Source organism: Lissotriton helveticus, chromosome 7, assembly GCF_964261635.1.
Source record: "Lissotriton helveticus chromosome 7, aLisHel1.1, whole genome shotgun sequence".
Classification (NCBI taxonomy): Eukaryota; Metazoa; Chordata; class Amphibia; order Caudata; family Salamandridae; genus Lissotriton; species Lissotriton helveticus.
Genome location: NC_136068.1, coordinates 91,480,458 through 91,506,284, shown reverse-complemented (window position 1 = coordinate 91,506,284; position 25,827 = coordinate 91,480,458).

Here is a 25,827-nt window from a genome sequence, read left to right as displayed (position 1 = left end):
AACTGATGACATCACTGATGACATCTCAAATGACATCACTGATGACATCTCAAATGACATCACTGATGACATCACTGATGACATCTCAAATGACATCACTGATGACATCACTGATGACATCTCATTTGACATTACTGATCACATCACTGATGACATCTCATTTGACATTACTGATCACATCACTGTTGACATCATTCATGTGATAATACGATGAACCTCTTCAGACTCTAATATAACCTTAGATACACTCAGTGTAAACAGACACTCACAGACTGTCACTCATCCATGGAGTTACTCACACACCTAGTCAGTCATGCAAAGAATCAATCACACCTCCATTTCCTCAACTATACAGTTATACACACCTTACTTATTCAAACATATACTAACACATATTTACTCTCTTATAGAATCCCTGATACAAGTTCACAATGATCCATACAGCCACTCACACATTCACAGGCTCTTATGCACAGTTATTTATATATGTCAACTCTCACATGTACTGTGTTTTACATATGTACTTACTTTGACATGTAGCACTGTGATATCCATTCACTCACCAATACACTCATGCACACAGTCAACCGCCCATACAGCTGTTTCCTCATGCACTTTTGAACCCATACATCTAGTGAATCAACTGCTCACACATCTATGCACAGAGTCATACACCTCCCAGCCTCCCACACACTCACTCAGTCTCCCATACAAATACTTGGGCAACCAATCAATAACCCATATAGTTACTCATATAGCTACTGATCAACACATGCAGCAGTTTACAGAACAACAGACATAATGATGCACAAATTAAGACAGTTTAGTCACTAACCCATGCACTCAGTGAGACACATTTAATCACTCACTCATACAGTCAGTCATGCACCTACTAAATCCTTCATCCAGACACTTATACATCCACTCATTCTTCAATATGTAAGACATATTTTAACTTTACAGAAACATACAGTCACTGGATGTTGTCATCAGTGATGTCATCAGTGATGTCATTTGAGATGTCATCAGTGATGTCATCAGTGATGTCACTGACCATGTCATGAATGATGTAATATGTGACATGATCAGCAGTGGATTGCGGGTACGCGATATATAGTTAGTGCAACTAACTATATATGCGAATTTCAATGGTTTTGTGTGAGTAAAATAAGGTTTTGTAAATGCTAATTCCTAACTATATATGGTCTGTAACCTATGGATTTTTCAGTGAATTTTCAAGGTTTTGTAAATGCTAATTCCTAAGTATATATGGTCTATAACCTATGTTTTTTTCAGTGAATTTCAATGTTTTTTTAATAGCAAATATCAAAAGCTGTAAAATGTATTCTTCTTTTAAAGGAAAAATATATTTTATATGTATTTAATATAATTTTTTTATGTATATAAATTTTTTGAGGGAACGAATTTATCAACTATCATGCTGAAGAAGAGTGTGGGGAAAAAAACCAAAGAGGAGGACTAAGAGGAAAGAACAATCAGTTCAAAAATACAATTGCTTTAAAGCATGAAGTACTTTTCCACACATTTACATTTAAATAACCCATATTAGAACATACAAAATATCTACAGAGGAGACGGTGTACATTGAATTTTAGACTCTTCATTGGTACCTACATGTTGGTACTTACATCACCCACACACCACAACAGCTCTATTCAGAGCTACCCTACCTCAAAGCACTCTAAAATCATTTTTTACTATTTCCCTTGGTTTTCCCCTTGTTACGCTTTCCGGAACGCTACCCGGTGCGCGGACCGGGCGCTAACCGTGCGAATTTTTTTTACATATATGGGCCTCCTCAGCCACCCTCAGAAAACCTAGGGGGTCAGGATATGTCTCCCGTGCCCCCTTATACCCATTCCCAACATTGTTTATCCTCCATCTAGTGATTAAATTCGTCTGAAACACAATATGGCGGACTCCCGTTACGCTACCGGTGAGCTACCCGGTTCGCGTACCGGGTAGCGCTTCCACCGCGAAAAATCGAAAAAAAAATTATTTTATTTTTTTGCCCTGCGGGGCCCTCTAATGGCCCCCACATCAATCCTAGGGGGTCAGTAGGGGTCTACCTTGCCCCCTTTCATTCATTTCCCCCTTCGTTTATTTCCACCTCTTGTCTCTCGATTCTACCGAGAGACAAGATGGCGGCCGCTCCGGACTGTTTAGAATGTTGACAGTCACCGGAGAGCCAATCCGCTTCTCCTCGCGAAACTCCGTTACGCGTCTGCTACGCGAACCGGGGCGCTAACCGGGACGCTGTCACAGATATATATATTTTTTTGAACGTTAATTTCTCAAAATCCACTGGAGCACATATCTTGAGACCTAGCAAAGGCACATCGGGCAAACAGTCTCTACAATTTTGCCAAGTTTCATAGAAATCCATTCAGCCGTACGAGCTAAAAGTGAGTCCAGCCTCCCTATGGAAAACTCAATGTTAAAAACACGTTTTGGGACCCCCCTTTTTTCTCGGCCCCCGCTTGACGAAACCCCCTCAAACATTCAGGGGACCCTCAGAAACAAAATGTGCCATTTTCCTGAAAATTTCAGCCAATTCCGTCCATCAACGCCAAAGTTATTCAACATAGATTTTCAGAAATCCCTATTCAAAAAAATCCTAACTATATGTTATGTTATGTTATGTTATGTTATGCGTTTTTATTAGGCGCACAGATGCTCCAGCCAAGGAGCGTCCTGGTGCCCGACAAGGCAGCTACACAACACAACGAAAGAATAAACAGACAGAATTAAACTAAGGAAATAAAAAGGTTTTCACCGCACGGCGAAAAGACAACAAATCCCCAAGGGCGCGAATCGCCGGGGGGAGGGAATTCCAGAGCACCGCAGCCCGGACTCTAAAGGAACGCCCCCCAGCTCTACTCCGCTTAAAACGCGGGACCACAGCCAATTCCAGATCCGCGGATCTTAGCGCTCGGGCTGGAATATAGTGGGTCAAGAGTGTCAACAGAATCTCCGCCGGGGACCCCTTCAGAATCCTAAAGGCGACACAGAGGACCTTGAACTGAATCCGCTGGGCCACCGGGAGCCAGTGCAATGAGCGCAGCGTGCTGGAGGTAGGGCAAGATCTAGGTAGTCCTACCACCGATCTTGCAGCTGCGTTCTGAATCCGTTGCAGACGTCCAATCTCAACTTGGTTCAAATCTACCAACAGGGAGCTCGCATAATCCAGCCTAGAGATGACGGTGGCTTGGATCATGAGCTGCCTAGTGGAGGCGTCAAAGAACTTGAGCACTGGACGCAACCCGCGCAGGATACCAAAACAACAGGCAGCCGTGCGCTTGGTGTGACAAGCGAACGTAAGGGAAGGGTCCAACCAGACCCCGAGGTTTTTAAGCTCGGCGACTGGGATGGGAACCGGACCCAGCTCCCCTGGCCACCATCTCTCTCCCCAGTGTTCCGGTTGTTTGCCAAAAATCATGACCTCGGTCTTGCTAGCGTTCAACTGGAGACAGTTGGACATCATCCAGCTGGCGACCGCCCGCAGTCCTTGTTGGAATCTGGGGGCGTCAACGTCGGCATCCCCGCTGATCGTGACCGCCAGCTGGGTGTCATCGGCGTACGACACCATTGTCAAACCCCATTGCCTGACAACCTCAGCTAGCGGCCTTACGTAAAGATTAAACAACGTAGGGCTCAGCGAGGAGCCTTGTGGAACCCCCAGATCCAAAGGATGGTATTTGGACTGGTGCGGCGGGACGGTCACGCTAAAGGCCCGATTGGCTAAAAAAGACCGGAACCACTGGAGGGCCATGCCGGTGACACCGACTTCCTCTAAGCGATGCAGAAGGATCGGGTGCGATACGGTATCGAAGGCGGCGCTCAGATCTAGTAACACCAGCGCCGCCGTTTGACCCGCATCGAGCACGGAGCGGAGATGCTCCACCATATACAGCAGAGCCGTCTCCGTGCTGTGACCAGCCCTAAATCCATTCTGCGTCACATCGAGAATGTCGGCATATACCTACTGGCGACCGCCAGTAGGTAATATATATATATATATATATATATATAACATTTCTATGGCAAAATGAAACCCCTCATTTTGTTCCTTTTCAAATTAAATGTATTAAGTGTTACCACTTTATTCCAATCAAGATGACTTCAGGTGTGCCATACTTTTGTCACAAGTAAGACTGTTAGCGTTCTAGTTGTTCTTTAGAACACTCTGGGACATTCTGTCATTGGGCTATAGTTGGGCTACATTTGGGCTCTTTTGTCTCTGGTGGCCATCTTGGGAGACTGCATATCAGAATCTTTTTAATGAAATATAAGAGGATTTGAGAAGTCACTCAAAATGTGCCCTAATTTTTCTTTCTTCAGCACTAATCATAATTTCTATGGCAAAATGAACCCCCTCATTTTGTTCCTTTGCAAATTAAATGTTTTAAGTGTTAACACTTTATTCCAATCAAGATGACTTCAGGTGTGCCATACTTTTGTCATAAGCAGACTGTTACCGCTCTAGTTGTTCTTTAGAACACTCTGGGACATTCTGTCACTGGGCTATAGTTGGGCTACATCTGGCTGTTATTTGGGCTACATTTGTTTTTTTTTGTCTCTGGTGGCCATCTTTGGGCTACATTGGGCTACATTGGGCTACATGGGCTACATTTGGGCTCTAACATATATATAGCCCAATGTAGCCCAATATATATTTTTCAAAGTTAATTTTCGTAAAAACCACTGAAGCATATATCTTGAGACATAGCAAAGGCACATCGGGCTACCAGTCCCTACAATTTTGCCAAGTTTTGTGGAAATCCATTCAGCCGTTCGAGTTAAAAGTGAGTCCAACCGCCCTATGGAAAACTCAATGTTAAAAACACGTTTTGGGACCCCCCTTTTTTCTCGCCCCCTGCTTGACGAAACCCCCCCCAAACTTTCAGGGGATGCTCAAAAACAAAATGTGCCATTTTCCTGAAAATTTCAGCCAATTCCGTCCATCAACGCCAAAGTTAATCAACATAGAATTTTCAGAAATCCCTATTCAAAAAAATCCTAACTATATATACCTACTGGCGACCGCCAGTAGGTAATATATATATATATATATATATATATAACATTTCTATGGCAAAATGAAACCCCTCATTGTGTTCCTTTTCAAATTAAATCTTACCACTTTATTCCAATCAAGATGACTTCAGGTGTGCCATACTTTTGTCATAAGTAAGACTGTTAGCGTTCTAGTTGTTCTTTAGAACACTCTGGGACATTCTGTCATTGGGCTATAGTTGGGCTACATCTGGCTGATATTTGGGCTACATTTGGGCTCTTTGGTCTGTGGTGGCCATCTTGGGAGACTGCATATCAGAATTTTTTTAATGAAATATAAGAGGATTTGAGAAGTCACTCAAAATGTGCCCTAATTTTTCTTTCTTCAGCACTAATCATAATTTCTATGGCAAAATGAACCCCCTCATTTTGTTCCTTTGCAAATTAAATGTTTTAAGTGTTAACACTTTATTCCAATCAAGATGACTTCATGTGTGCCATACTTTTGTCATAAGTAAGACTGTTAGCGCTCTAGTTGTTCTTTAGAACACTCTGGGACATTCTGTCACTGGGCTATAGTTGGGCTACTTCTGGCTGATATTTGGGCTACATTTGTTTTTTTTTCGTCTCTGGTGGCCATCTTTGGGCTACATTGGGCTACATTGGGCTACATTGGGCTACATTTGGGCTCTAACATATATATAGCCCAATGTAGCCCAATATATATTTTTCAAAGTTAATTTTCGTAAAAACCACTGGAGCATATATCTTGAGACATAGCAAAGGCACATCGGGCTACCAGTCCCTACAATTTTGCCAAGTTTTGTGGAAATCCATTCAGCCGTTCGAGTTAAAAGTGAGTCCAACCGCCCTATGGAAAACTCAATGTTAAAAACACGTTTTGGGACCTCCCTTTTTTCTCGGCCCCCGCTTGACGAAACCCCCCCAAACTTTCAGGGGACGCTCAGAAACAAAATGTGCCATTTTCCTGAAAGTTTCAGCATATTCCGTCCATCAACGCCAAAGTAATTCAACATAGAATTTATATATATTTATATACATATATATTTTCAACACACACGGTCCACACTCGCAGGTCCGTTCCACAATTAAGGGCACACACAGCAATTGCTCCGTAGTTTTTAAATGCCAAAGTTTATTCTTTTTGGCGCTGCATAATCAAATCAACAAACGCGTTTCGGCGTTCCCGCCTTCGTCAGTGTCGATAGATAAGCGTTTTCAAAACAGTTTAAATAAAGTTACATTGCAACTCACTCACGTGATTAAAATAAACATAAAAGAAGGCACAGTGATTATTTTGCATTACTGTGGGGGCCATCTTGAAATGTCCAGAAAGCGCTTGTTACAATCACAAACATCTACTCAAAATTATATAGAGACAGATTATAGTTGCTATATTCAATAAGCATTACATACATGCATGATTTGCAGTTTCATGTCTATGTTAATAGGCATTGATTTTGTCATTCTTCGGCTTTACTTGTTAATTCACAAGATTATTTTAAAGCGCTATATTTCTATTTTTAGTGGCCCATATTTGTGCCAGCTGATCTCACATTTCTTAACAGTATTGTGCCCTGAATGGGCGAAATTGTGAGGCCTCGGTTGTTCTTTGGAGGGAGAGGTGTCTTAGCAGGTTAAGAATCATATAACATTATTCTTATTTATGATGTTCATCTCAGCCTATGTGAATCCACATTTCCTCCTCATTATTCAGACCTATCGGGGTCTTGGTCTGTAGCATTATAATGTATCGAGATTCGAGGGTCCTGAGCTTTCTTACCCAATCTCCCCCACGTTCTGACCTTGTTAGCTGATCGAGGATGAAATACGAGAGCAGGTTGCTATTGCTCTGATGTTTCTGCTCATAGTGGCGAGCTACTGGGTAGCTCTGATCCTTTGTATTAATCGCCCTCATGTGTTCCAACACTCTTAGCTTTGTCTGTTTAATTGTACTGCCCACATACTTTTTACCACATGGGCACACAAGGCAGTATACTGTGAACTCTGAATGGCAGTTCAGAAGTTTGGGGATGATCTTGTTCGGTTTCCCTGGTACCTCGAATTCCTTTACCGTGCTTGAATTTTTACAAGCCTTGCACTTCATGCAGGGGTAGAACCCCAGAATCGGGATCTTCCTTTTCTGTTTGGGATCATGGTGGCTGCTTACCAGTAAATCTTTTAGGGAATGTCCTTTTCTATATGTGACTAGAGGGTAACTGGATATTAATTTCCCCACTGTGCTGTCGGACTGTAATATATTCCAGTTTCGTCTTAGAATCTGGAATACTTCTGGAGACTTCTCTGTAAAATTGGTTATTAGTCTCACCTTTGTATCTTTCAATTTTGCCCTATCTATCAACAGTTCATTTCTGGTTACAGCATTACTCCTCTGTTCTGCCTCTTTCAGCACACCATTACAATATCCCCTTTTAAGGAACCTCTGCCCAGATTCTGTTCTGGCTCTTGCAAACTCTTCCTCAGTGGAGCAATTTCGCTTTATACGCAGAAATTCTCCCAGGGGAATGTTATTGACTACACTTCTTGGGTGGTAGCTACCAGCATGAAGGATAGAATTTCCTGCTGTCGGTTTTCTATATAGGGATGTCTCAATTTTGCCTCCCTGGACATAGACTCTCAGATCTAAATAATGCACATCTGTCTCTATATAATTTTGAGTAGATGTTTGTGATTGTAACAAGCGCTTTCTGGACATTTCAAGATGGCCCCCACAGTAATGCAAAATAATCACTGTGCCTTCTTTTATGAGTATTTTAATCACGTGAGTAAGTTGCAATGTAACTTTATTTAAACTGTTTTGAAAACGCTTATCTATCGACACTGACGAAGGCGGGAACGCCGAAACGCGTTTGTTGATTTGATTATGCAGCGCCAAAAAGAATAAACTTTGGCATTTAAAAACGACGGAGCAATTGCTGTGTGTGCCCTTAATTGTGGAACGGACCTGCGAGTGTGGACCGTGTGTGTTGAAAATATTACGCATCTCACCGTGCGGTAAGGAGGCACCCAAGGCAAAGAGGAGCGACGGATGGTGCAAAGGCGTGACAGGATATACATATATATATATTACCTACTGGCGGTCGCCAGTAGGTAGTTATAGTTAGGATCTACTTTCCATAGGAAATCCGCAACATTCTATTGGGAATAAATTTGGCGCCGGTGGACGAATCTTCGCGAATTTCTCAAAGAAGATGGCCCGCTCCGCTCTGCTCCTTCCCTGAAAGTTTTGGGGGGGATTCGTTAAGCGGGGGCCGAGATAAAAGAGGGGTCCCAAAACGTGTTTTCCCCATGTTAATTTCCATAGAGCGGTTGGACTCACTTTTAGCCCGAACGGCTGAATGGATTTCAACCAAACTTTGCAAAATTGTAGGGAATGGTAGCCCGATGTGCCTTTGCTATGTCTCAAGATATGTGCTCCAGTGGTTTTTGAGTAATTTAGGTTAAAAAAAATATATATATATCTATAAGCGCGCCCCGGTACGCGCACCGGGGCGCGTACCAGCGTGCAACACGAGTTCGCGAGCGGAAAGCTGATTGGCTCTCGGGTGTCTGTCAACATTCCAAACAGTCCAGAGCGGCCGCCATCTTGTGTCTCGGTAAGATCGAGACACAAGAGGTGGTAAAAACAAAGGGGGAAATGACCAAAAGGGGACAGGGTAGACCCCCCCTGACCCCCTAGGTTTGATGTGGGGGCCATAAAAGGGCTCCGCGGAAAAAAAAACGAAAAAAAAAAACATTTTCGCGGGAGAGCGCCCGGTACGCACACCGGGGAGCGTACCGGGGAGCGTAACATGGGGAAAACCCAGTGAAACAGTAAAATAATAATTTAAAGTGCTTAGAGGTAGGGTAGCTGTGAATAGAGTTGTTGTGTTGTGTGGGTGATTTAAGTACCAACATGTAGATACCAATGCAGAGTCTTAAATTCAATGTAGACCGTCTCCTCTCTAGATAATTTGCATGTTGTTACAGAAGTTATTGTGGTATATGGAATCTATACCATAGTCTGTCAGAAAAGCAGAAACAACATGGAGGCAGGAGATGAAAAAGAGATGTCAAATACACATTGGAGATAATATAGTGGGAGAAAGGAAGTTACTATGAGCAAAATTACTATGTAACACAAAAAATTTGCACAGTATACTATAAGTCTCACTTTATATTATAATCATTTTAGTACTATTTCATGAATTACATATAAAAACGAATAATGTCTCGAACAATTTTTAATGATTAAATTTAAATTTATTGTTGTGTTTTTTCAAAATTTAAAAGAACTTCCAACATTACATCATCTGGAATGTCCTCATTTTGATTCCATGATTCTATTGCTTCAACACAGTCAAGTAATTCATGGTCCAAAAAATCATCCATAAAGTCAAAGTCATCAATATTTTCCTCAGCAACATTTTCCTCAGGATTTTTCTCCACACCAATTTCGAAAGAAATATTAATTTTGTTTTGTTCTCCTTCCATTTTCTTGCTGTAAATAGCATAAAAAATAAATATATCAGTAGAGTTAGGGCACTGTTGGGTTTAAGTTCAGACAGGTACTTCTGAGTTTTTAACAGTGATGTTATCTTTGGGCAGTGTATGGTATCAGGCAGGAAGTAGAAACATAAAAAAGTGCATGTGAAGAAGCCTAAGTAAATTCATAATTATACCAGAGAAGCCTAACTCAATCTATAACTATAACAGAGAAGCCTATCTCAATCTATAATTATAACAGAGGGATAGTAAAAAACTATCAGAAAAAGTTTTTACAAATTAACTTAAAGTGCCCCTTACAAATTAACAACTTACCTTATAGAAAGGTGATAAGGATAAATGAGAAAGTCCTTTAAAGATGTACCTCAGGTAGTTGTAGTCAAAATGGCCGTGTTTCCCTCTCATTTTTCATTTATATTCATGCACATAACCAATCAAATGTCAGGAAATAAAAGTAGAAAATGAAAGTAACATTTTAATTGGTTGTAAATTCTAACACTTCACATGGGTTTTTGTCATTTAATTTACCTCAGGATATTTAGACAGGGCTACAGCCCAAATGGCTCAATGGAATTCCACCAAATTTGGGAAAATGGTAGGGACTGGTATGTAGTAGGGCCCATTCTATAGTTGGTGAAAGTCTCTCCAGTGGTTTTTTTGTAAATTAACTTTCAAAATTTTTGGGGAGCGCTTACCGGTGTGCGCCCCGGTACGCGCACCGGCAGCGCTACGGGAGTCCTCCATCTTGTGTTTCGGAAGAATTGAGACACAAGATGGAGGATAAACAACGTTGGGAATGGGTAAAAGGGGGCACGGTAGACACCCCCTGACCCCCTAGGTTTTCTGAGGGGGGCTTAGGAGGCCCATATAGGCCAAACAATATATATTTTTTTTAATTTTCGCGGGGGGAGCGCCCGGTACGCGCACCGGGAAGCGTACCGGGGAGCGTACTTTGGTGAAAAACAGTGAAAAAAATTAGAGTAAAGTAATCATTTTGAGTGATCAGAGGTAGGGTAGCCCTGAAAAGAGCTTTTGGGTTCTGTGGCTGATTTAGGTACCTACAAGTAGGTTCCAATGCACAGTCTTAAATTAAGGAGGAATATTCTATTCCCCTCATCTGAGAAGTGCACACCATCTCCTCTGTAGATATCTTGCATGTTGTAACGCAAGTTATTGTTGTATATTGAGCCCATTCCATAGTCTCTCATGTAAGCAGAAACAGATTTATTCACATGTTTCCGTGCTTTCTCAAATTGTGGACAAAATTGGTTGGACCACTTCCATTTCTCTCTTTGGTATATATTGGAATATACCAAGGCAGTTTGTGGAAAAAGTGTCATCAATTGCCCAAAGGTGTCCTTTACAACCATTTCCAGACCTACCCCAGTCAAAGTGCCTAGGTCATTTCCACCATAGTGCAAAATTATGAGGTCAGGGTGTGGCAGATGGTAAAAGGTTTTCACCAATGGTATCAATTGATGACATCTCAATCCTCTCTGGCCAATCCACTTGATGTCCACATTTGGTAAATCAAGGTTGTGAAAATTTCTGAGAGCTGCATACCTTTGAGCCCAGTGGATGTAGCTATGTCCAATAATCCAGACAGAATACATGGTGAGAGGAGGTTCTGGTGCAGTCAGATGAATTGTAGGAATGAAATGGCAGTTGGAACAGTAGGAGTTTAAAAAAAAAACTGTGGAGTTTCAGTGCTCTTGAATCACAAGCAATGATTGGTGGATTCACCTAGTTGAAAACTGAAAGTTAGGGTGCTTGGTTCTGTTGTCTGAAAGAAGTAATTTGAATGGTTAACAAAAAGTCATTTAAAGAAACATTGTACCGGATAAGCTGGTCTATTGAGAGGTCAAACATCCTTGCTGAGTTCATTTGCATCATTGTAGAATAAACTTTTGAACCTGAGAGTTCAGTGAGGAGGGAGTTGCTATGGTAACAGGAAGAAAGGGCTGAGGGGGGGAAGGGTGTTGGTTTGAAAATAGAGAGGGAAGAGTTTTGATTGGTTAACATGAGGTATATGTGTGTAGAATTAGAGGTTTTCTGTGCCATTCATGGTTGCAGTGCCTGGAGTTCATACCTTTTGCTCTGCTAAAGAAATATTGGTGTGTGTATCTGACACTGTTCTCAATCTCCCAAAGCATTTGTAAAGGTGAGTAATGATTAATTTAATATAGATAGAGACTTGTATACTCTATGGAGAAGATTTGGAAGAAAATTGTGGTTTTTTAATGTTGCTTTGTATCATGTTTTTTGAAAATGCTTGATAAAAAGTTGTTGCTGGAAAGAGGAATTGTATTTTGTAAAATTGTGAAGTTTCAGTAGTGACCTGGAATGCTTGTACATAGGACCTGTGCTGTGTTTCTTAAAGGTGATGTGAAAACCGATTTTGGGGAAAATGAATGGCGTTTACATTTTTGAGAAGGAATAAATAGTGTCTACATGATTTGTCATGTATTCCTATAGGTTCTGAATCGATCCCCCTATTCCTGACCCTATTCTAGTTAAAACAAACCGACAAGTTAACTAGCAGTCAGCCCATGAGGCAGAAAAACCCCCATGATGCAGATACCGTTATCTGACGCAGTCACACTACGGCACAGGAACGTGTTATCTGATTAGGTCATAACGCTTGCGATCTAATTAGACAAGCGATATTCCTCCAGCCCCTGATAAGGCATACGGAGTTCTCATAACAAATCAAACCTATGACAACCTGGAAAAACCGTGCGGCCATTGTTTTGATTTCACAGAGAACTTCAGTAAAAGAATGTGCTAACGAGCAAGTCGTATGACATCTTTATTGACGTATCTATGTCCATCCTTACGTCAATCTCGGCACCTTAAAGGTATAAATATTACCGATCTTGCCCTATGCAAACACACGCGTGGTGACGAGACGGAGCAGCCATACTTGCCGAAGCGAAGAGCAGAGCAGACCCCGCTGGCGCAGCCCCGCCTTCCTGACGCGCTGAGAGACGCGCTACTTTCTCCTGCCGAGAAATCCAGCACCGGCGCTTCTGGGTAGCCCTCGCAGGCAGCCTGGAATATCGAGACCAGAGAGAGAGATACCATTCCTCATTCATCCTAACTTCCAGGTACAGAACTGAATAACCCCTCGCAGAGAATTCTTTAGTTATTCACTTGGCAAAAACAAACTTAACTTAAACTGTAACTTTCTATTCCCGCCCACGTATTAGACTTAGGTCAGGTACACGGGGTAGGCGTATCTAGAAACACCAGTTGAGTACGTTTAGTCAAATGTATATGTGTATGTAAATATATTTTATTCATTTTAAACATCATATGGCTTAGAAACCATATCAATGTTTTTACAGTATTACTTTATACTATTGCTTTTAATGTATGCACTTTACTTAACTATAAGTATTGCAATAATATCGATCCATTTCTCTTGTATGAGAAAAGAGACTGATCAATAAATAACACCTTTTTATTGAACACGCCCGTCTCTTCCTTTTCTCTACAATCTGATGAGACTAAGAATGCACGTACTGACTGAGTAAAATAAATTGCCTTTTGTTCACACGACTCTCGAGATTTACTCTTGATTAGGGGAGAGCAAAGTTGTCATGTTCTATGGTTGTCAGAAACTAAATCCCTTCTTGTCTAATCAGGGAAGTTAAGTCCTCCTTGAACATTCGAGAAAGTTTCTAGTGAACTCTGAGCTAAGCTGGCAAACCCAAAACTTTAAGTCTAGTATCGACAGTAGTAGACCTAGTTAACGTCTGGCCTAGGCCTTTACTGCTGTAGGTATTATTCCAATGCGCAGAGCCTATTGGGATGTAAGGAGCTACACTACATGGCGCCCAACGCGTTTGGAAAGGGCGATAAAACTAACGTAAGACATTTAGAGTAACTCAGTCGTGCTTTCTCACAGACCCCTTTTCCCACAATACTCCAAAGACGTCTGGAGTGGGTGAAAGGTAATATCCTCCAAAACCTCGCAGGAGGGAACTCCTATGTATGGTTCTTGGTATAGTCAACGTTGAAGGATACACTGTTCCAAAATATTGTGCATCTAATCTTTGTTTCCATAAGGAACCTGATCTGCAAACAAACATAATAACCTTCAGGACAGTAAAATGTCAGACAATGAAGAGGAAAGAGAGGCAGTTAGATTAGCAGCTGAACTCGCAGCGGCTGATGCTGCAGCACTAGATGCGGACGGGGATATAATACTCATCCCGGTCATCAAAAGGAGATCTATAACCCTGAAACTTATAGAAAATGGACTGACACCAAGAGGTGGCACAGTCATATTCGTAATTGAGGCACACGAGTATCGGCAGACAGAGGTATATTATTCATGGATACATTTTCCAGCAGCAAATGCTGTAACAAAGTACTTCCACTATTACAAAATAGAGGAACCTCCTAACGAGTACACTCCTTTTGAGGAGGTGGAAGTACCACTCAAATTTCAAGAGCATTTGCTCTTATTTGATGGCGCCCTAAAACATAACAATCACATCACCAGGCTCGGTCCTTTAGGTAGACCAGGAGCAACGTGGCCGGTCCTAGCCGGATACACACCACATCCAGACATCAATGGGATGTCTGTAGCAGAGCTGTTAACACAGCTAAAACAATTAATAAAAATTCATAGACAATTAGTACAATATGTGATGCGGACTTCAACAATTCAGCCAGCGATTAAACTTCCACAGCTGACCCCTCACCAGGGGAACACAAATAAGATTACACCACAGAACATCCAGTCCTGCCTAGGTAAAGTACCGGCTAAACGGGAACAAATACCATTCTGGTTGGCACAGAAAATTACCCAAATAGAGGCGGTGTTTCCTGACACCACCCCGCTAGAAAAACACAGGATTCTGACTATATGTCTTCCAATGGGAATCGCACCACACATTGAGGACTGTGACACTTGGGGTACAGTCTTTGCTTCTATCTACACAAAAACGCACGGTGTTCCATCCATTTCGGTGATACCAGATGTGCTAAAACAAATTCAAGACGAATATGGTCCTGAACCCGCTTTAACTCTTGGTATGAAACTACTGAAAGACTTCAAGCAGGTCTCGGTTATATTATTAGCCAACATAAAGGGAGAAGCAGCGAACGTGGCGATCCGCCAGAGGTTAAAAGAGACAGATATAGCAGACCAACCAGCTGAAATTGCCAGAATCATAGAAAAATCCTATGAGGAACTAGGTAGAGATAGTTTAGGTGGAATACCAGTAAAACCGCAACTGACTGAAAGTCCAGAAAAAATATTTTTTAATAATAATTCACCAAAAAAGAACTGGGATGGAAACAAACAATCCAATCCTAAAGAAAAGAAATTCCAGTCCCGAGGAAGGTCTCCTAGGCGAAGAGAAAAATCTCCGAACCAAAGACACAGGTCACCCCAGAGTGACCCCTCTGGGAAAAGATATAACCTTAGAAATAGGGATAATATAAAAAAACCTGATAGATATCAAGACATTGATACGCGTCCCTCTCAATCTTTTCAGAATTCCTCGCAGAAATCGGAAAGAAGAGGACGATCAGAACAAAGAGAAGAGCACGCCAAGTCCAAAGACAAGGAACCTGCTCAGCTAAAAAAGAAATTACAATTTCCAAAAAAGAAGGTAGCCAGTATCAAGGTAGTTAACAATGCCGAGAATACTGAGGACACAACTGAAAAACTGAGAATGGGCTCAGACAATGCTAGACAGCGGAGCAGAAGTGAGCATAGCTCGCAAAGTCCTTATGAATCATCTGGAGACAGTGGACACGAATGAATATCTTCAAGTGGAAACTGCAGACACCAGGGTTAGCAAACCTCACAAAATATACGAGATAACATTACGTATAGAGGGAGATAAGACTAGGAAAATAAGGGGACTATTTTGGGATAATCTCTCCAAGGGCTATGACATCCTTCTAGCTGAAAAAGTCTGGCCACCAGAGTTTGTCAGGGAGTGCCCTCATGGCGAAGAAATAATTATGCCCGCCTTCTCGAACCATATCCAGATTCATAAAAAATATACACTTGCTAGAAAGTGGGCAGTAGCTCTAGCTCCTGCTTTATATAAAAATCATGTAGGATGGGATGAGGACTCTCCTCCTCACAAAATCCAGTTAAAATCACAACCAACTGCACAAAGGCAGTACCCAATTAAGCAAGAAGCTAAAAAACAGGTAAATGAAATACTAGATCAGCTAGAATACCAGGGGGTGATTGAAACTTGCACCTCACATATGAACAACCCTTTGTTTCCGGTCTCCAAACCAGACAATTCATATCGTCTAGTTTTGGATTACCGACACCTTAACACATGTTGCAAAACTTTTGCAGTGCAAAACTCACATAGTGCTGCACTAATGAATAACATAGTGCGCAAAAAATACAAAACAACCTTAGACATCTCTAATGGATTCTTTTGTCAAAACATAGCACCAGAGAGCAGATATTTAACTGCATTCTCAATAAAGGGCACTCAAAAGCAATTCTGTCGGTTAGCCCAGGGGTACAAAAACAGCCCGGGAGTATTCTCAGCGAGAGTAACAGAATTACTACAAATATATGATGATGAAGCATTATCTTATGTCGATGACATTTACTTAACAGATGATGACTTGGAGACTCACTTGAAAAGAGTGAACACCATAATACTTGGGTTCGCAGCAGAGGGTTACAAATTCAACTTTAAAAAATCCAGAATTGCCCATCTGACAGTCCTGTTCTTAGGATATGAATTATCAAGTGAAGGCAAAAGCCTGGCAGACAATTTCCTAGAGAAATGTGCCGTAATCCAAGCACCTAGAACACTAAAAAATCTTCAGTCGATTCTAGGCTTCCTAAATTTCGGAAGAACATACATTGCAAATTACGCAGAAAGGGTCAAACCCCTTTATGATCTGATAAAACCAGATTTTAAAAGATCCAATTGGACTCAAATTCACACAGAAATTCTGAGATCCTTACAAACAGACATGCTAATTAAAACAAAATTAGAAACACGTGATAACACACGCAATCTTGTGATTCGAGTCATCCCAGGGAGATGCGGATTCACATACCTGACCTCTAATGAGGGAGAAAAGGTACCAATTGCATTCAAATCACACTTGTACACTAAGGCTGAAATGAAATTTAGCCCTACGGAAAAAATTCTAACTGCAACACAGACAGCTATAGCAAAAGAACGAGCCCTGGCACAAGGTAAACGAATAATAATCGTGACACCGATACCAGCCTTAGAGGCTGTAACAAAAGCAAGCATTCCGAATGCTAAAGCACTCCATCCAAGATGGATACAATGGGCTAACTCTCTTGCTGCAACAGACGTAGCATACGAATTTGATCCCAACTTAAAAACACAAGAATTTCTCCAATATGAATTTGAATGTCCTCTGCCGACCGAAATTCTGCCTCTAGAACAATACGGCTGTATAATATATACAGACGGATCAGCACAACCCGCAGTAGGGGGTAAACAAGCTTACAGTGCTGCGTGCACGATTGTCAAAGGTCGCTGGCACGAAGGAAAATTTAAACCAACCCTCACTAAAACACAATCTCTAGGAGATTGTACAGCTCAGCGAGCTGAACTACTGGCATTCAAGATGGCGCTTGAAAATACCGATCGAGAATTCCCCACACTCATAGTGTGCGATTCGTATTATTGCGTTCAGTCTTATAATGAATACTTGCAGATCTGGCTTCAGAACGGCTTCAAGGATGCGAAAGGTGGCACAATCAAGCATAAAATGCTCTGGGAACAAGTAGTTCTTTTACAAAAAGAACTACCAAAGACTCACGTGACACACTCACTGAGTCATCAGCGTGATGGCGTTCACGTTGCAGGGAATTCATTGGCTGAAACAGCCACAAAGGCAGCCACTAAACCGGCTCCCGTAGTTCGAAAAAAGCGTACATTAAAATACATTGACGGTGAAACAGTGCTGGCAGTGAAAACGTCATCAAAAGGCGACTGCTCAGCGTTACCGATCAACTATCCACTCAATTACACATACATAATCGATGCAAACTCCGTCCCTTTTGCTCGAATCCCTGGAGTGGGGGATAGAGTGATTCCAAACATGGACAGGAGAAACTTGTTAATCGCAGACGCACATATGGGCGAGGGTCTCAGACACCTCAAACTAAAAGATTCTCTGGAAGAATTACAATCACGGTACTGGTGGCCAGGCATGAGCCTGCGTCACACCATGTTTGTAAAAAACTGCCCAAACTGCAACAGAGATCGCAGTGGGGAGAGAAACAGTTTAATACCTCGTCGGTTTACTCCAGAAAAAATCAAGAGTAAAAAGGAAGGGTTGCGATTAACATACACAGGCTAGTTTCCACTTATAATGTAGATCACCAGCACTTGGCTGACGTCTGGACTGTTATACAAAGATTTGCGAGTCTAAATGGCATATACGCTAAGAGCATGCTACGTTTGACCATGGTCTTCACTCTAGCCCTCCAGCCTGAGGGGAAACATGACCAAATGAGCATAGCCCAGCGGGAATCTTCTCACTTCCTTCCTGAGGGTACGGGATGGTGTAAAGAAAAAACCAAGGCAGAAAGCAATCTATAACGGAAAGGATATTAGGATCGGGAGCTGGGTGGGTCAAACATCTAATAAGTGTCCAACGTAGTCTAAATAACTTGCCAAGAAATTCTCTGAAGGGATTCAGTCCGTACGAATTATTATTCGGAACTAGGATGATTATCTCTGACCTTGACAGTCAGACTTCAGTGGTGAAAGAAAAAAGCTTAGATATCAAAGACCGTTTGGCTATTTTGCAGGACTTAAACAAAACAAGAAAAGACCTGAGCAACATAAAGTTGAAACAACAGCCAACAACCACTGAAGAACCACCACCTGTCCCAGCAAGACCTGTCTGGATTCCAAAAGTCGGGGATCTAGTCAGAGAAAAGATCGCGGTAAAGAAGGAATTTGGGCCTTCTTACAGAAAAGCAGTTCCTGTCTTGTCTGTCAACGGGACAAGATCAGTTGTACTACCGCCACTTGCTGGTAAAAAGGAGAACCGAGTTGTATCCATCGACCTGGTAAAACCACAACATGTGGCCGATAACAAACAGTAGGCCAAGTGGACTCCCAATGAGTAGCAGAACACCAAGGTTTGCTACCAGTACAGAGGTCCTATCGAAGAGGCTCATCACATTCGAAACGCCTACAGAAGAACAACAAGAACTATGCAACAATGCAATAGAACTCAGACCTCTGAAAACCCAAATAAAAACATTTAGCAGAGACACACCAATCTACAATGAAGTACCAAGTGAACATGCAAAAAACAGAAATCCTGAAGCAATTGGAACAATTGACAGAACTGCATCCGGCTACTTCATAAACTTCGATGATTCCTCTGAAGGCTTCAGTGAATCAAAGACACAGCCATCATCAAAAACCTTTAAAGATAAAGCTAAAGAACTTTTGAAACAACTGAAAGAAACATATCTGATTTCTCCATGGATTGAATTTTGGGTGGGTTTTGGTGCATTTATCCTCATACTTTGGCTCATCATGGTACTTACTTTGGGACGCTTCATTGAGGGAAAATATGCTAAAATGGACACAGCAAGTCAGAAAATCAACTTGATCCTCAAACCACACACATCTTCACACATCGAGAAAAGAGAACTTTCTTCAGCCAACTTCACAGCCAATCCGATACCTGGTGGGGTAGCCTGGGACAACACTGACTATGAAATTTATGGTCCGGTCGAGATCCTGAAATATCCACACCAAATTAAGATTTCCTTGAGTGACTTTGTAAAACCAAACTCATTTGCTGATGATTGGGACTTCGAAAGCATTAATAATATGATGTCTGACTTAGTAATGTCTGCTAAATTTACCAAACATAATTATTTGCAGGGTTCTACAAATTATGATAGTATGTACTGTTATAACCATTATGGTAACCATTTTCTACATAAATCTGCACAACCTAGAAATGTTTTAAATTATAATCAATGGGAACATTGTGCAACACCTCCAAAAGGGAGCTCAAGAACCATCTATGACAAATATTCATACTTTTCAGGTTTTAACACAAGTAATGCTGAAGCATTTTATTTTAAATTGTCAAACAAAACAGGGACCAAGACCATGATAACAAACACAAAATTGATATATTCAGACTCATTCTTTGAAAAAATGAATACTTTTGGATTTGATTATTGGGACAAAAATGTTGAATTGAAAAGTGTTTGGGGTACAAAAGATTGGCAAGTACAGGGTATAGAAGCTTTGTTTAGAGCCTGCATGATCCCAGAACAAATGATATTTTTAAATGACACTGTTCAACAAACCACCTGTCTTGGCCTAGCCAAAATCAAAGATTTAAATAAACCGTCTATTCCAAAGCCAACAATGTTTAGCAATAGCTCTGATACAGATGAAGAGATAGACGTAAACCATATATTAAACCAAAACAGAACACATCCTGATTGGAAACAGTGGTTGATCTGGCCCACAGATACTAATAACTGTCAAGACAGATTCCTGAACAAAACACAGGGGTTCAAAATGACCAGGCCAGACCCTAGATATCCTCAAAGACATCACCCAGGGATAATAACCACCTACAGTGTGGGCAAATTATGCCTTCAATGGCTTCAAACTTCCACACTGGCAGAAATTAAGCAACACCTAACTTTACTTACTGATGGTGCTGACTTGCGTGATTTCATAATGGGACCACGCAAACAGCGTCAAAAGCGTTTCATAGCAGCCTCTGTATATGCAGCATTCAATGAGGCCTGGAAGGTTACTCAAATTGAAACAGCAGAGAGAATACGGGAAATTGACCGTATTAATTTGGAAAAATCACTTTCTGTAGTGGACAATGGGTTAATGACTCTGTCCTCCAGAATATTTTCTTTGGACAGCATTGTGTCTTCAGCAATCGACATATTATCGCAAGACTTACTGTTATTACAACACGGTCAGTCACAATTGCGTTCTATTGTACAGCTTGGCTGGACGTTACAAAATCTGCGTTCAGGCTATGTGCCTTGGCGTTTAATCAACACAACGTCACTATTCCAAATCTTTAACCTTACTGATAGACAAATCAGTATGGCACAAAAGGGTGCTGATTATACAATCTTGAGCATTGAAAAACTCGAAAGATTACCAGTGACAATGTCAGAACGACCTGTCAGTGAATGGATAATACATGGGATAATAAATATTCCAATCTCAACCTTCAGGTTTCAATACTGCCAAAAATATATACAGGCTGGCATGTACGAGAAATTAGGAAAGGGGTACCTTAAAACAACTTGGAACCTGCCCTATTCACATGCATGTGTCAGTAGTAAAGGACAGAAAGTGTTTCTTAGTGGCAACAATTGTGCGATGTCACTAATTGGCACACTTCTGTGTAACGGAATTAGTTTGCATGGAGCCTGTGAAGGGAATTCATACAACCTTTCATGTCACCAGCAAGGCGCACCTGCAACAGAAATAGAACCATTCTTTCAAAGACTCTATAATGGGAGTTACATTCTTATTGTAGACCGCAGATGTTGTAGTCTTATGCCCGGGACTCCTTATCTAGTAACTACGACTGCGAAGGTCAAGTGCTGTGGACGCTCATTGTTCCCCAGCTCCTTTCCAGACAGGGAGGCAAGGGCATGGCCCGATTTGAAAATTACTTCTATTCGAATAGATACTTTAAGCAGAATGAAAACAGTGCTTCTTCAGATGCCTACCAGGCTCTCGTCATCAAAAGAAACGTATGATCTACAAGTCGCAAGGACGACTGCAGAGATACATACATTATTATCAACTAATTCCCCCGTACATTTCGCGGAAATCCTTAATGAATTCTTAAATATTTCTGATACCAATGGGGTCTCAAAGGTATTTAAGACAGTATTTTCGATGGCATTAACACCATTCAAAGCCATACTGGGTATTTTTCCAGATTTCGTCCATTCGATTTTTGGCGGACTTCCCCTGATCCTGGGACTAATTGCAGGAATCCTATTCTTAGTCCTTATTTTTCGATATGGCAACCCATGTCACAGACAAAACTCTTGCGACAAGGGAAGAAACAATCCCAGCCATTGGATACCGGGACCGGATATCAAAAATCCTGGGACTCTCCCGGCTTAGAGACCTGAACATGACTTGGTTTCTATCATTTCGACCAATGTGGCAAAGATGTGTTTTACCTGTATTAAGGTGTCTGCTATGCGGAGAAGAATGCGTGTTAGACACCTGTCTGACGCTACAATCGGATGCGCCAATGGATGCAGAAACATTGTTGAGCCCGATCAAGGTTCATGCTTTGTGCTGCCCTCAAAGGCTACCAATCCTGATGACGGCATTCGTGGAAACTTCACCACTACGATTGAGGGGTAGTGAAGTTCAAGATGAAAGCAGCATCGATCAGGTACGACCTTCTGTCAGCAATGCAAATCAGAATGTCAATGGAGACAATCATGCGCATGAATGCATGATTACACCTATTTCCGAGTTAGTGGAACTTTCCCAGGAAGCTGTTGACAGTTTTTTCGAAAGCCTAAATGATATGATGTTCTCACCCGAACAGAAATAGAGACTTTTGAGCAAGCTCGCACACGGCGTTCCCTGAATTCGGCCTTCAACTTTAAAAAATAAAGTCACATGAACTATTTTTCACTCCAGTTCACGGACAGCAACTCTTTCAGAAGCCCCAAATTATTTTTTCGGTTTTTCGGGACACTTATCTTCTGCTTAAAGTAAGAACTATTCCTAAAGAACTAAGATTTCTATTTTTAGATACTTTATAGACTTTAGCTGCCCGCTGATATGTTCACAAATATTTTATTCTGTGATGGAATGGTCTCGAAACTTTTTTCTGTATTTAAGAAACCATTTCATGTGTAATTCTCATATACCAAATAAGCAATAATGTATACAAATGCGTGATTACTTTAGCATTATTCTACAGCTTGAGTGCATACAATATATATGTCTGCAATTTTTCCGTATATTTGAAAAATTTCAAAATGCATTTATGTATTTTGGGGTGGTAAGGTATACACACTACTCTATAGTATGTTGTACTATGTTATACTATGCCTAGATTAGTAAATATGACCATAGTTAGCGTGGAGTGGGTGTCATGTATTCCTATAGGTTCTGAATCGATCCCCCTATTCCTGACCCTATTCTAGTTAAAACAAACCGACAAGTTAACTAGCAGTCAGCCCATGAGGCAGAAAAACCCCCATGATGCAGATACCGTTATCTGACGCAGTCACACTACGGCACAGGAACGTGTTATCTGATTAGGTCATAACGCTTGCGATCTAATTAGACAAGCGATATTCCTCCAGCCCCTGATAAGGCATACGGAGTTCTCATAACAAATCAAACCTATGACAACCTGGAAAAACCGTGCGGCCATTGTTTTGATTTCACAGAGAACTTCAGTAAAAGAATGTGCTAACGAGCAAGTCGTATGACATCTTTATTGACGTATCTATGTCCATCCTTACGTCAATCTCGGCACCTTAAAGGTATAAATATTACCGATCTTGCCCTATGCAAAGACACGCGTGGTGACGAGACGGAGCAGCCATACTTGCCGAAGCGAAGAGCAGAGCAGACCCCGCTGGCGCAGCCCCGCCTTCCTGACGCGCTGAGAGACGCGCTACTTTCTCCTGCCGAGAAATCCAGCACCGGCGCTTCTGGGTAGCCCTCGCAGGTAGCCTGGAATATCGAGACCAGAGAGAGAGATACCATTCCTCATTCATCCTAACTTCCAGGTACAGAACTGAATAACCCCTCGCAGAGAATTCTTTAGTTATTCACTTGGCAAAAACAAACTTAACTTAAACTGTAACTTTCTATTCCCGCCCACGTATTAGACTTAGGTCAGGTACACGGGGTAGGCGTATCTAGAAACACCAGTTGAGTACGTTTAGTCAAATGTATATGTGTATGTAAATATATTTTATTCATTTTAAACATCATATGGCTTAGAAACCATATCAATGTTTTTACAGTATTACTTTATACTATTGCTTTTAATGTATGCACTTTACTTAACTATAAGTATTGCAATAATATCGATCCATTTCTCTTGTATGAGAAAAGAGACTGATCAATAAATAACACCTTTTTATTGAACACGCCCGTCTCTTCCTTTTCTCTACAATCTGATGAGACTAAGAATGCACGTACTGACTGAGTAAAATAAATTGCCTTTTGTTCACACGACTCTCGAGATTTACTCTTGATTAGGGGAGAGCAAAGTTGTCATGTTCTATGGTTGTCAGAAACTAAATCCCTTCTTGTCTAATCAGGGAAGTTAAGTCCTCCTTGAACATTCGAGAAAGTTTCTAGTGAACTCTGAGCTAAGCTGGCAAACCCAAAACTTTAAGTCTAGTATCGACAGTAGTAGACCTAGTTAACGTCTGGCCTAGGCCTTTACTGCTGTAGGTATTATTCCAATGCGCAGAGCCTATTGGGATGATAGGAGCTACACTACAGATTAAAGAAATATATTTGAACCTTTCACAATGATGTCACCTGTGTTACCTCAGACTATGAAGCACATTGAGCTTCTTTCTTGTTGATTTGTGTCATGTTTTTTGATAATGCTTGGTATCAACATTTGCAAGATAGAGGATTTGTATTTCGTGAAATAGTGAGGTTTCAGTAGTGAAATTGAATGCTTGTACATAGGACCTGCGCTCTGTTTCTAAAATGCTATTTAAAAAACGATTTTGGGATAAATGAATGGCTTTTACATTTTTTAGAAGGAATAAATAGTGTCTGCATAATTAAATAAATATATTTGAACCTTTCACAATGATGTCACCTCTGTTATCTCAAATTAGGAAGCAGATTGAGCATTTTTCTTGTTGAATTGTGTCATGGTTTTCGATAATGCTTGGTAGCAATGTTTGCAAGAGAGAGGAAATGTATTTTGTAAAATAGTGAGGTTTCAGTAGTGAAATGGAATGCTTGTACATAGAACCTGCGCTCTGTTTCTTAAATCTTATTTGAAAAACGATTTTTGGGCAAATCAATGGCTTTTATATTTTCCAGAAGGAATAAATAGCGTTTGCATGATTAAATAAATATTTTTGAACCTTTCACAATGATATCACCTGTGTTACCTCAGATTAGAAAGCAGATTGAAATTCTTTCTTGTTGGTTTGTGTCATGTTTTTTGATAATGCTTGGTATCAATGTTTTGTGTCATGTTTTTTGAAAATGCTTGATAAAATGTTGTTTCTGGAAAGAGGAATTGTATTTTGTAAAATTGTGAAGTTTCAATAGTGACCTGGAATGCTTGTACATAGGACCTGTGCTGTGTTTCTTAAAGGTGATGTGAAAAACGATTTTGGGGGAAAAGAATGGCGTTTACATTTTTGAGAAGGAATAAATAGTGTCTACATGATTAAAGAAATATATTTGAACCTTTCACAATGATGTCACCTGTGTTACCTCAGATTAGGAAGCACATTGAGCTTCTTTCTTGTTGATTTGTGTCATTTTTTTTGATAATGCTTGGTATCAACATTTGCAAGATAGAGGATTTGTATTTTGTGAAATAGTGAGGTTTCAGTAGTGAAATTGAATGCTTGTACATAGGACCTGCGCTCTGTTTCTAAAATGCTATTTAAAAAAACGATTTTGGGATAAATGAATGGCTTTTACATTTTTTAGAAGGAATAAATAGTGTCTGCATAATTAAATAAATATATTTGAACCTTTCACAATGATGTCACCTCTGTTATCTCAAATTAGGAAGCAGATTGAGCATTTTTCTTGTTGAATTGTGTCATGGTTTTCGATAATGCTTCGTAGCATTGTTTGCAAGAGAGAGGAAATGTTTTTTGTAAAATAGTGAGGTTTCAGTAGTGAAATGGAATGCTTGTACATAGGACCTGCGCTCTGTTTCTAAAATCTTATTTGAAAAACGATTTTTGGGCAAATCAATGGCTTTTATATTTTTCAGAAGGAATAAATAGCGTTTGCATGAATAAATAAATATTTTTGAACCTTTCACAATGATGTCACCTGTGTTACCTCAGATTAGGAAGCAGATTGAAATTCTTTCTAGTTGGTTTGTGTCATGATTTTTGATAATGCTTGGTCTCAACATTTGCAAGATAGAGGAATTGTATTTTGTAAAATAGTAATGTTTCACTAGTGAAATGGAATGCTTGTACATAGGATGTGCGCACTGTTTCTTAAATGTTATTTAAAAAACGATTTGGGGGCAAATGAA